The sequence below is a fragment of the Cyclopterus lumpus genome, chromosome 24 (assembly GCF_009769545.1).
Source record: "Cyclopterus lumpus isolate fCycLum1 chromosome 24, fCycLum1.pri, whole genome shotgun sequence".
NCBI classification, from domain to species: domain Eukaryota; kingdom Metazoa; phylum Chordata; class Actinopteri; order Perciformes; family Cyclopteridae; genus Cyclopterus; species Cyclopterus lumpus.
The window spans coordinates 20,993,593-21,006,250 of NC_046989.1; positions in this window are offsets into that span (position 1 = coordinate 20,993,593).

Here is a 12,658-nt window from a genome sequence, read left to right on the forward strand (position 1 = left end):
TCGGACCCAGGCCTTCTGTGCCATCTCTAATAGAGCTGAACATCTTAATCATCTCATTATGACGCCACAGCTACAGGTTATTATTTGTTTACACCTCATATTTGACAAGTGAAATAAAATGTTACATGAAGCACAACACCTACAAATACACTAACTGCAAAGTGCAGATCCATAAATACGCGCATGACGGGATGCTGCGTCATTAACGGACACTGCACAGTCACATCAACGTAATTAACACAAGGACAAGAAACAAATTCTTAAAAGAACCAGTCACATTTTTTTATAACAAAATATGAAGAAAATATAATCAAAACGGGGGGACTGAAAATAACAAGCCATTCAAATATTATTATGAGAAGTAATGATATTAATTAACTATATAATAAAAACACCAGAGACACATTAACACAACGCTACTGAAGATGTAAAAAAAAAAAAAGCAGTGATTCTCACTTAAAACAAAGTCCATTCTCCCCTCTTTGCGAAGAAAGAGTTCGATGACGCGGTTGTAAAGTGTGTCGGTGCGCTGGAGCTCCACCAACAGGTCCCTCTCAATGGCCATGGACACCAGTGGGGACAGCCGAGCCTCCCCAGCGTTTCTGGAGTAAGTTTAAATGCGTTTTAAGGCTGAGAATGTCCGCTCCACAGTGGCATGCTGGGATGGTCACCGCCAAACATGCCAGTCTGTAAAGTTGACCCATGCTCTTCACCAGATTTTTCTGCTGAAGGAAAGCTAGTAGATCAGCGGGGCTTTGCCTTCAAAGTCAGCCATGGCGTACTGTAGCGGTAGACATTGCTGCAGCAGTCTATCGTTTTGCAGTCACCAAATTGGTTAGCTAGTAGCTCCTAGTAGCTAGCATTCAAGGGAGAAAACAACAGACAACCATCGTCTCGTTGGTCTGGGAATTCACAAAGTTTATTCTGCGCATGCGCACAACAGCATCCAAGTGCACGCAGGCACACACGTTCACATGTGACGTTACTGCATAGGCTATTTAACATGGCTTTGCTACCCATATATACAAATATGCTCAACACGTACATTACAGTCAGTTCTGTTTTAAGCCGTGGCAGATCCTCAAACAGAGGTCCGTGACTCTCCTTTAGGTTCTCCTTGAGAATGGCATTGTAAGTAAATCTGCCACCATGTCCGGTTCTACTAGTACTCCTCCTTCAGCCATAGATGCTATAATATATAGAATACTATAAATTAAATTACTTCTCGAAACAGTTTCAATAACCATGCTATGGTTTTCTGTTAGACGACGAGTCATGGTACCCGATTAACCAATCACAGCGCATGTTAATGGTCACGCGGGCCGTGTGACCAATCACACGTCCAGGCTTCTAGAAGACTGTCTCAAGTATTTTAAACGAGCTTGCCTTCAATATGTAAAGTTTCTATATGGAAGACAAGCTCGTTTTATATCTGATTCGAATGCTGGAGCATTCGAATCAGATATAAAATGCTCTACCTCATTCAACCAAAATGTGCCATTCAAATTATCAGCTATTTGCTCAAACATTTATTCAATTCAATTCAATTCAGTTTATTTATATATATTTTATATTTATTTTATTTATTCAACTTCTGTAGATGAAAACTTGCCTTGTTTTTCTTCACAAGGACACAGGGCTGGACATCTGAAGATCTCCTTCTCCCTGTGTTGTGTATTTCTCCATCATTGTATCCATCTCGTCCACAGTGGCTTCCTTTCTTTTTTAAATGTGTTTCTCAAAGATTCATGCAATGCGTCCTTGATCCTGAGATAACCGACACAGATGAAAGGTGGACAGTTTGCCAATTAGATATGTTCACAATTCAAAAACTACATTGACTTGTTTCTGATAACTACCTAAACCCACTGGCAAGTTAAAAAAAATCATGTTTTCTTTTTTTTAAAGAAACAAAAATACACAGTTTATCATAGCCAGAAGCTTTAAAAAACATTTTCAGATTGTCAACTTTCCAACAACCCTTCAACACCTCATGTGTATCATACACTTTCACCAACAAAATAAACCAAATTAAAGCACTCTAGCTTTAACTAAACATTGATAGTTTTTGGCTTGCAACATTGTTAAGAATCTGTATAAAACATAATTCTGTTTAGCATTACTTTTAGTCAATGAGAGAATACTTACATATCCAGATCCATACTTTGCCTTCAGAAAAGGAAAGTTGAGAAGGACAGACTTGAGGAGCTGTACATATTGAATATGAAATAGATACCTGCAAGTTTTCAAAAAGAAACAAAATACAAGTAGTTATACAATATTGACATTCCAGGTGATCGCAATGAACAGATACCAACCTCAAATGATCAGAAAGTACAGTAAAAGGTCTGTCACCAAGATGCACAGTTTTCACTATGGCATACAGACCTGATTGATTAACAACGTACGTGTTACTGTCACGCCCAGGTAGAACACAGGACACAGATGCAGGGTTTTCCAGGTATAGTAGTCTTTATTGATAAGACTGACTCTCCAAGGCAGATACATACATATAAGCTATCAAACTTATCTAGAACACACTTCTTCCAATAAATAAATAGGAAGCATGGCTATAAAAGATCAAAACAAAAGATCACTCCACTCTTGGAGGAAAACAAAAAGACTTTTAACTTCATCCAACCAAAAGGGAAGGACTCTTTTGACGGAGGCAACTTCACATACACAAAAACACTCCTTAAAAACTGGAGGCACTATGAAAGATTATCAAAACCAAAATCACTCTTTACAGAGGAAACAAAAGACTATGAAAACTTCAACAATTAAACTAAATCTATGACACAAAACGTACAAAATCAAAATCACTCTCTTGGAGGAATCCAATGGAACGCGATGACTTGGTATTCAAGGCTAGAGTGACCGCACGGACACAAGGACAGACACGCACACACTGGCACAGGACAAGGGGAGACGCATCTATAAGTATACACATGAGGAAAGTGGAGAAACAGCTGGACACCATCAGGAATCAGGGAAGACAACCAGACTGGTGACACATGAGCAAGGGTAAGTGACCTGAAACGAGAGGAGAGTTACCATTTCAAAATAAAAAAGGAAATGACCAGACAAAAAGACCCAACAAAATAAAACAAACCCAACAACTTCACCGCAGTGCGACAGTTTTACAGGTAAATAAGTTGGGCAAAGAAAAACTCCCACTCGCCCACTCCCTCACAAGGTGTGTTTACCGCTTTGCTGCGTTCACACCAAAAGCATTTCTGTCCTTAACTTACAAGCTTTAGTTACCAACATACGTTTATATATATATATATATATATATATATATATATATATATATATTTATTAGTCACATAAGACTAAACCGCTTTGCTGCCAGCCACTGTCAGTCAAACATGCATCCAAGTCCGAAGCAACATGTAACAGGGGTTTGTTGTCAGCAATAGTAATCATAACCATTGCGTTAGTTGAGGTTAAGCCCTGTGAAAGTATCAATGGCATAGTTTTTTTAATAGCAAAACTAGACATACAGTAACAATAACCCCTGTTAGTTCATCATCTATTGGCATGTTAACTACATTTCACGGACAGGAGCAGAGCAGCTTAGCTAACGTAAAATATATTTTTGCATGCTTTCAAGGCTAATGCTGCATTCACACCAAAAGCGTTGCGAGTTTTTCACGCGAGTAGATCCCATGCAAAGTCAATGCACAGACGCGAATGGATGCGAATAAAGCAAAACATTCGCCCGACGCTGAGTTCCGAAAGCCAATTGAGATGATCCGACTGTCATCACTGAAGAACCTTCCGATAGTTAAAATGGTTCTTCAGGCTGGACACAGGCCAAAAGTGGATTTTCTTAAAGAATACATAGTTTCTTAATTTTGTACAAGAAAGTGTCTCAGAACACAAGACTTATACGTTTCATGATATTTTCATGAATACATGATGCTTTTATTATCACTTTAGTGCCTCAAAGCTGCATTTCCTTCTTTTCATGCTCCGAAAAGACGTTTCAGCCTGATTTTCTACAAGAAACTCAGCTCTCTGTCAGTGACTCATCCCAGCTACATTAAGGACACTTCCCACTCGTTAAAGAGCTACTAATTCCAGCAGACTCAATTCTATTCACCATTAACATCGATAGTCTGTACACAAATATAATTATATTAATAATGCATTTAATTTATATAGCACTTTTCGTGATACTCAAAGACACTTTACATAACATAATTATAACATCTTAAAAGTTTAAAAAAATAAGAATAACTAAATAACTAATAAATTAAAAATAATAAGAACATAAAGCAAACAATCACACATTAAAAGCAGTTCTGAACAGGTGGGTTTTGATTTGCATTTGAAGAAGGAAAGATCAGTGCAGTCTCAGATGAGTTTGGGGAGAGAGTTCCAGAGGGAGGGGGCAGATATAAAGAAGGCTCTGTCCCCCCACGTCCGGTGCGAGAAGCAGAGTTCTGGATGTATTGGTGTTTGTTTAGGATTTTGGAAGATGTGCCATAAAGAATATTATTGTAATAGTCAATTCTGGAGGTGATGAAGGCGTGGATTAAAGTTTCAGCAGCAGATGAGGAAAGTGATGGGTGGAGACGGGCAATGTTTTTTTAGGTGGAAGAAGGAGGTTCTGGTGATTTGTTTGATCCATCCATCCATCCATTTTCAATACCGCTTATCCTCATTAGGGTCGCGGGGGCACTGGAGCCTATCCCAGCTGACATAGGGCGAAGGCAGGGGACACCCTGGACAGGCCGCCAGTCCATCGAGGGCACATGTAGGGACATACAACCATTCACTCTCACATTCACACCTATGGGACATTTAGAGATCAATTAACCTGCAGCATGTCTTTGGACTGTGGGAGGAAGCCGGAGAGCCCGGAGAGAACCCACGCTGCCACGGGGAGAACATGCAAACTCCACACCTTCTGTGGACCGCTCCGACCGGGAATCGAACCCGTGGCCCTCTTACTGTGAGGCGACAGTGCTAGCCACTACACCACCGTGCAGCCCACGTTGTTTGATGTGATGTTCAAATGAGAGGTTGCTGTCAAACATGACTCCGAGGTTGCGGATGCGAGGGGAGGGAGACAGAGTGGAGTTATCGATGGTGAGGCAGAAGTTGTGACTGTTTTTTGGTGAGAGATTTGGGGCCGATTAGTTAGTTTGAGAAAATTGGTTTGCATCCATGATTTAATTTCAGTGAGGCAGTTGGTCAGAGTGGAGTGAGTAGTGGTGTTAATAGCCTTTGTGGAGATGTAGAGCTGGACATCATCGGCATAGCAGTGGAAGGGGAGACCGTGATGACGTATAATGTTTCCAAGAGAGAGCAGGTAGAGGATGAATAGAAGAGGACCAAGCACCGAACCCTGGGGGACGCCCTGAGACAGAGGAGCAGTGAAGGAGGTGCAGTTGTTAATGCTGATGAATTGTTGTCTGTTTGTTAGATATGATATGAAATACATAAAAGTGACTCTCAAATAAACGGCTTCTTGGAACATTTAAATCTACCACAAGCTAATGAGCAACAACAACAGGCTTTAAATAAGCCAATTACATTTGCAGAGATACAGGAAGCTATCAATGACATCCCCTCTGGTAAAGCAGCTGGCCCAGATGGCTTTCCTCCAGAAATATATAAAGAATTTAAAGATATTTTTACTCCACTCATAAGTAAAAGGTACGAATATTCCTTCTTGAATAAAAAACTACCTGAATCAACACAGACGGCTGCAATTACCTTAATACCAAAGCCAGGGAAAAACCCAGAAGAACCTTCTTCATATAGACCAATAAGTTTGCAATGGGTGGAAAACAAAATATTAGCCAAGCTCTTAGCTAAAAGACTCAACCCTATCCTCCCACCATCATCGGGCATGATCAAACAGGATTTGTGCAAGGTCATCACTCTTAAACTAATGTGAGGCGCTTATTGGGGGTCATTCAACATTCCAAAAACCATCCTTATTCATCCTTGGGCGTGGCACTCGTCAAGTTTGTCCACTGTCCCGACTTCTGTTTACAACTGTCATTGAAACTTTGGCCGAGGCTATTAGAATACACACACATGTTAAAGGTATTAACAGTGGGAAAATGGAGCATATTATTTCATTGTATGCCGATGATATATTGCTATTTCTCCATAACCCTAAACAATCGATTCCATTTGTGATCGAAATAATCTGTGAATTTGGTAGATTCTCTGGCTATAAAATCAATGTGGGTAAATCAACTGCCCTACCACTTGGAGGCAGTAGAGACCCGGATAACAGTATAATATCTCCATTTAAATACCTTGGAATCCATGTCTGCTACCAACTCTCTACCCCTTCTTTTTCATGGATTGGAGTTCCATTCATACATTGTCATATTCATGTAATGTGTTTAAGTAACTTTGTAATACTGTTCATTCTGTACACATGACATCTATTGCTTCTGTCCATCCGGGGAGAGGGATCCTCCTCTGTTGCTCTCCTGAAGGTTTCTTCCCTTTTTTCCCTGTGAAAGGTTATTTTTGGGGAGTTTTTCCTGATCCGATGTGAGGTCAAAGGTCAGGGATGTCGTATGTGTACAGATTGTAAAGCCCTCTGAGGCAAATTTGTAATGTGTGATATTAGGCTATACAAAATAAACTGAATTGAACTGAATTGAAAATGTATATCCGTGTTGTAAAGGTGCGCGTCAGAGAACGGCTTTTACAGCTACTTTTCTGAAATATTTTGTCATATCTGCCGGCTGATTTGAAATGATGCAACGGCAGTTTGTGGATATTTATGGATGTGATCACGTGTTTTGGACAAAATCTTTTACTGAATTGGATCGTTTGGACCTTTTTACGACGTACCAAGACCATTTTTATTGGAATGTTATGACCTATGGCTCAAAACGAAGCTTCATCTGTGAGTTGGCTTGATTTTAAAAACGTTTGTTTGTTTGTTGTTGTCTGTCAAAAACTTGCCTGTAGCTGCTGTGGTGGTCCGATCTTGAAATGGAGTGGATAGTTAGAATCACAAGAATCGTAGGTTTCCAGAAACATACGACACTAGTACCTAACTATAAATAGATTGTCGATGAACGGTACGATCTCCAGCGCACAGCTGGCGGGCCTGCCCACGGGCCACCGGAAGAAATGTGGTACATGCCCTGTTAGCAAAGACACATTAACAATATCCAACAGAGAGGTGCAAATTAATGGCAAAACGTCTTTAAGCAGTCTCGTCGGGATGGGGTCTAAGAGACAGGTAGACGGTTTAGAAGACAATTGGTCAAGGTTGATGGGAGAAAAGCCATCCATACACCAGGGTATAGCCGTTTCCAAGGCCACTCCTCTTGTTGACAGATAGGCAGTAGTTGAGGGCAAGAGATCATCAATCTTGCCTCTAATAGTTCAAATCTTTTCATTGAAGAAGTTCATGAAGTCATTACTACTGAGGTCTATAGGAATACACGGCTCCACAGAGCTGTGACTCTCTGTCAGCCTGGCTACAGTGCTAAAGAGAACCCTGGGGTTGTTCTTATTTTTCTCTATTACTGATGAGTAATAGGCTGCTCTGGCATTACGGAGAGCCTTTTTATATGTTTTAAGACTATCTCGCCAAACTAAGTGTGATTCTTCCAAATTGGTGGAACACAATATGCTTTCAAGTTTTCGTGATGTTTGCATCCTTGCCCCTGCTTCCTGCATCCAGGCCCTGACCTGGACCTGGCCTCCTTCCCAATGGCCCTGCCTCCTTCTCTGTGACTCCTGCCTCAAAAGCTTGGCCTATTTGGTTCGGCATCCTTCGCGATGCCGGTGGGCCGGCCTCCTGCCTCAGTGGCCCTGTCTCCTGACATGGCCCTGCTTGATGGCCCCCCCACCCCACCCCCTCTCCTCTCTTCCTCCTTCTGTTTCACGGATTGTGGAAATCTGGATCATGGTCCATGATCCAGATTTCTAATTGTTCATACATTTCTGTTATATTCATTGAATGTGTTGTAACTCTGTAATGCTGTTTATCTGTACACATGACATCTATTGCTTCTGTCCATCCGTGGAGAGGGTTCCTCCTCTTTTCCTCCTCTTTTGCTCTCCTGAAGGAAAAGGTTTTCTTCTTTTTTTGGGGGGGAGTTTTTCCTGATCCGATGTGAGGTCCTGGGACAGGGATGTCGTGTGTGTACAGATTGTAAAGCCCTCTGAGGCAAATTTGTAATTTGTGATTTTGGGCTATACAAAATAAACTGAATTGAATTTAACTAGCCATCAGGAAGCATATCCATTCTACAGTCTAATGGAGCTGTAGTTATACAATACATCCGTCCCATTAAATGCAAGGAAGTCAGGTTGTAATAGCACAAAAGTTATGCCTCTCTCTGTGCCAGAGGCTGCAAAACAATTAAGAGCTTTTAAGTATGTTTCTTTGAGCCAATGACATATGATTGACAAGTCACAAATCAATTATTCTTCCCAGGAGTTATCTGTCTATGGAACGTAACATTTAATTGGATGTCATCCTAAGTTATCAAATTGTCTAAAGTGAACGGCTGTGTCTGTAAAAGAGCAATTTGAAAACATGATGTAACTGTGTCTAATAAAGTTATATGGACCAGCGTGGTGTTGCAAGAAAAATGACAGCTTAATTTACCTGGTTGATCTAATATAAACACATCCTGTGCATAATTTTATTTGATATTATATACAGAAATATTTCCTCTTTCCGAGGATAAATGAGGACATCAGAGAAGGCAATACCAGTGTTCTTTTCTGCAGAGTGAACATATATACATTGTGTGCGTGTGTGTGTGTGTGTGTGTGTGCGTCCTCTGTGCCACATACCATGGTCTGTGTGTCTTTGTTCTGTTTAAACAATTAAAATCCTCCAAAGGAGACATAATGAGCTAGCTGGCTTCTGTCCACAATGCCCAAGGGAATGTAAAAACACATACACACACAAGCACATATGCACACACACTCGAGTGCTTTGAATGGTGACCAACCAGATAATTAGTGACTGTACAGAACAGGGCCAAAAATGTATGAAGGAAGAAGGTCTTCATACTTTTGGTGTTTTTTTATTTGTTTGTAATTTATATCATGAGAACTTAACTGGAGGCAAAATATGAGTAATATAAAGAAATGGTGCACTCCCAGGCATGCAGCAATAATAACCTATTTTCTTCATTGGGTTCCTTTCATGCAAAATATACAGTGAAACATGAAGTGAAAAAAATAACTAATTTTAATGCTCACATTTTCTGCAGGTTAGATGCAATTAATTAAACCTTGTGAATCTTTCAAATATATATATATATATATATATATATATATATATATATAGCTCTCTTTTAAAAGACCTGTGATCTTGAGAATCATCAAAGAATGTCATGCATTAATGCTTTAAAGGAAGGCTTAGCTACACATGTTTGCATGAATCAGATCGGGCCATTATGCTGCCACTTCATGTAATCTGTGTTCTTGTGAAGTCACTAATCCTAAACTCAAGCAATGCTACCTGATATTTTGTTCAGTTGGCTCCTAAATGTCAGACCTCTGGCCCAGGTGTGGTTAGTGATACATATTAATGCTCCTCCCTGTGTAAACACTGTGGGTTGGTTGTGGTAATATTTATTCGTTCTCGGCTGGTAAACAGGCCAAGGTTTGTCTAGGTTTTGGATCACAGGAGGACCACAAATGTACGAGTGTTTGTCATTGTGTTTGTGACTCTTGTCCAATTTTTAGCACGTTAAATCATTTAATTAGACAGGTAATTGTTCCTACTAGATAAGGCTTTTGAATGAATATGAGGTGATATTCTCTTTTGTCCAGTGATGTAGATTGGATGGTGCTCCTGTGCTTCCTGTGGCTGACTGCTACTGGGTGATTAATGTGTTCATTTCCCATTATTAAAGACTAGAGCAGTGCTGGAGGCTACAGATATAGGGCCTAGTCATAAATCTTAGCCAAATGAACAGTCAAATAATCGCTCATCGGAAATGAAATCTGGGCTCATTAATACTGAGGTCCAGACTGAGTAAGAGTACACACACACATGCACACGAGTCTGGGCATCTCATTTTCATTCAGCCAGACACTCGCATGAATACACACACATACAGATGCACACAGAATGAGGACTTGAGGGGGCTCCGGTGTAGTCTGCCACCTTGGCGCACCACTCAACAATGACAGGCTAATCATTAGAGGGGAACACACAAACAGACTCATTGTGGGTCTTCTCTCATGTCTCAGCTTCCACACAGTGAGCAGTGACCCATGGGTGCAAGACAAAGCAATCATGAGCTCTGACGTGAGCAGTAAATAATAACCTCTGCACATTGTTTGACTTCATCTCCTCTGACTCCCTTCAAGGGCTTTGTCATGGATACTTGAGTACGACTATGTGTTTTATTCAGTCAATCATTACATACAATAAGTAAAGCCACAATCTAATGTACAAAAACAATTACTGAAAAGGTATAGACAGAAGCAGAAATGCTTATATATTCCTATCCTAAATTCTCATCACATATACATATATATATATACATACATATATATATATACATACATATATACACATACATATATATGTATGTATATATATATACATATATAAGTATACACATATATATATATACATACATACATATATACATACATATATATACATACATATACATACATACATATATATACATACATATATATACATATATATATTTCTGGCTGCACAGTGGTATAGTTGCTAGCACTGTCGCCTCACAGCAAAACGGCCCCCTCTATTTACACTCATGTATTGAAAACAACCTTTGTACAAAGTCTGACAGTGACTTTATTTTAGCTCTTTACATTGTTTGCATTTTATAATATATTATATAATATACTGACGTATATTTTGCTCATACTGTCCAAATAAGAATTTAGTTTTTCTGTTCACTATCTGGTGTGAATAATAGGAAATGCAAACTTACATAGTTAAAAAGTCTTTACAGTTTTAGATCAGTAATAGATCAGTAAAATAAGCTGAAGATGGAAATCAGTGAGATTTGGATTCATAATAATAAAAGTTCAGACATCGGCTAGATATTATTTTGGTAAAAATACATTTATAGAGAACATAATCCAAAAATGTCATGAATGAATACAAAAGGAAAAGACATGTCAGATATATATATACCTGTACTGATGAAGGACTCTATATTAACATCAAATTAGTCAACATAGCCTTTTTGCAGTAAAGAAAAAAAACATAGTAGACTCAAAGAAAGACACTTACGTGTTACTTTGGTTTTTCAGGATTGTAGACAGAGTATGTAGTCTAATGAATATTAGCATGCAGAAAAATTAATATCATAAGGAATAATGGTGTGTATGAGCTGCATTAGTTGAGAGATTTATAATAGGTAACATTGATATATGGTTTGTAGAAATTACTACCTTTCTTCAAAGCTCAACAAGTACTGCATTGAACTTCGAGAGGTATGCACATGTACTGCAGGTGAAGGAGACACATATGGACAAAGCTGTGAAGCCATCATCTTGGCACTGCTAACACATTCTAACTTTAATGATACACAAAGAAGTGGATTGTTGGTAGAGCAACAAACAGTTAGCAGCACCCACCTGTCACTCAAACTGCCACACCTTCAATTATTGACTTTGAACCTTCTGTTTAAAAAAAAATCACCCCTGTACCGTTGTCATGAACAAGGATATTGCCTCAAGAGATAATAGTTGTCTTTGTCCCAGGCTGTAAACCTGGCAACTTTAACATGGAGGTCTATAGGGAGTGATTCAATTTTGGAGCCAGCCTCAACTGGCCGTTGCTGTTTTGTTCATAGCAGGCTGATGATCATCAGATTGTGTCATGGCCAGGTTAATGCAGCACATTGGGAGGACTGGTGCTAATGTTGACCAATTCATTGATAAAACATCTTTACAATTATGTGCAGATGGCAAGTTTAGGTATCCAAAACCCTGTCGAGTATGCTCTTAGGCATCGTCTCGACCACTCACAGCATCCACTGTGACGAGTTAAGGAGTCAGGAGGAGGACCGACAAGGACAGGCAAAAGATCAAGGAGGACTTTAGAGGTTAGACAAACTTATTTGAGAGAGGAAACGGAGGTGAACAGTAAAATGATTGCCCTGTCTATTCAATAAAATTTAAATTCTGTTTATTTTGTAGCCCTAAATCCCAAATTATGAATTTGCCTCAGAGAATCTGTACACATACGACATCCCTGCCCCAGGACCTCACATTGGATCAGGAAAAACACCCAAAAAGCAGAAAAAAACCTTTCACAGGCATGATAAATTAAAAAAAAAAAAAAAGTAAACATTTATAAACATCCATCCCAGTTTACAGACCCAGTTCCTGCTGTAACTTTATTATTAGTGTGCCCAACCTTTCCCTACAACCATCCAAAACGTGTTCCTGATCCAAAACAGACCCATCGAAAACCTCCTCGCACCTGACATGCTCAAAGAGATACAGAATCCGAAATACTTAACGGATCACCAGAGAGGAAATGTGTGTGTTACATTTTCTTTTATTTATAAGCAGAAATCACACCGCATACAACATGGTGTAAGTTAGTTCATAAAAAATGGGATCTGTTGAGTAGTTTGTTAAGTGTATGTGGATTTTACCCATGCGCCATTTCTGCACATTTCTTCACCACAACTCACCT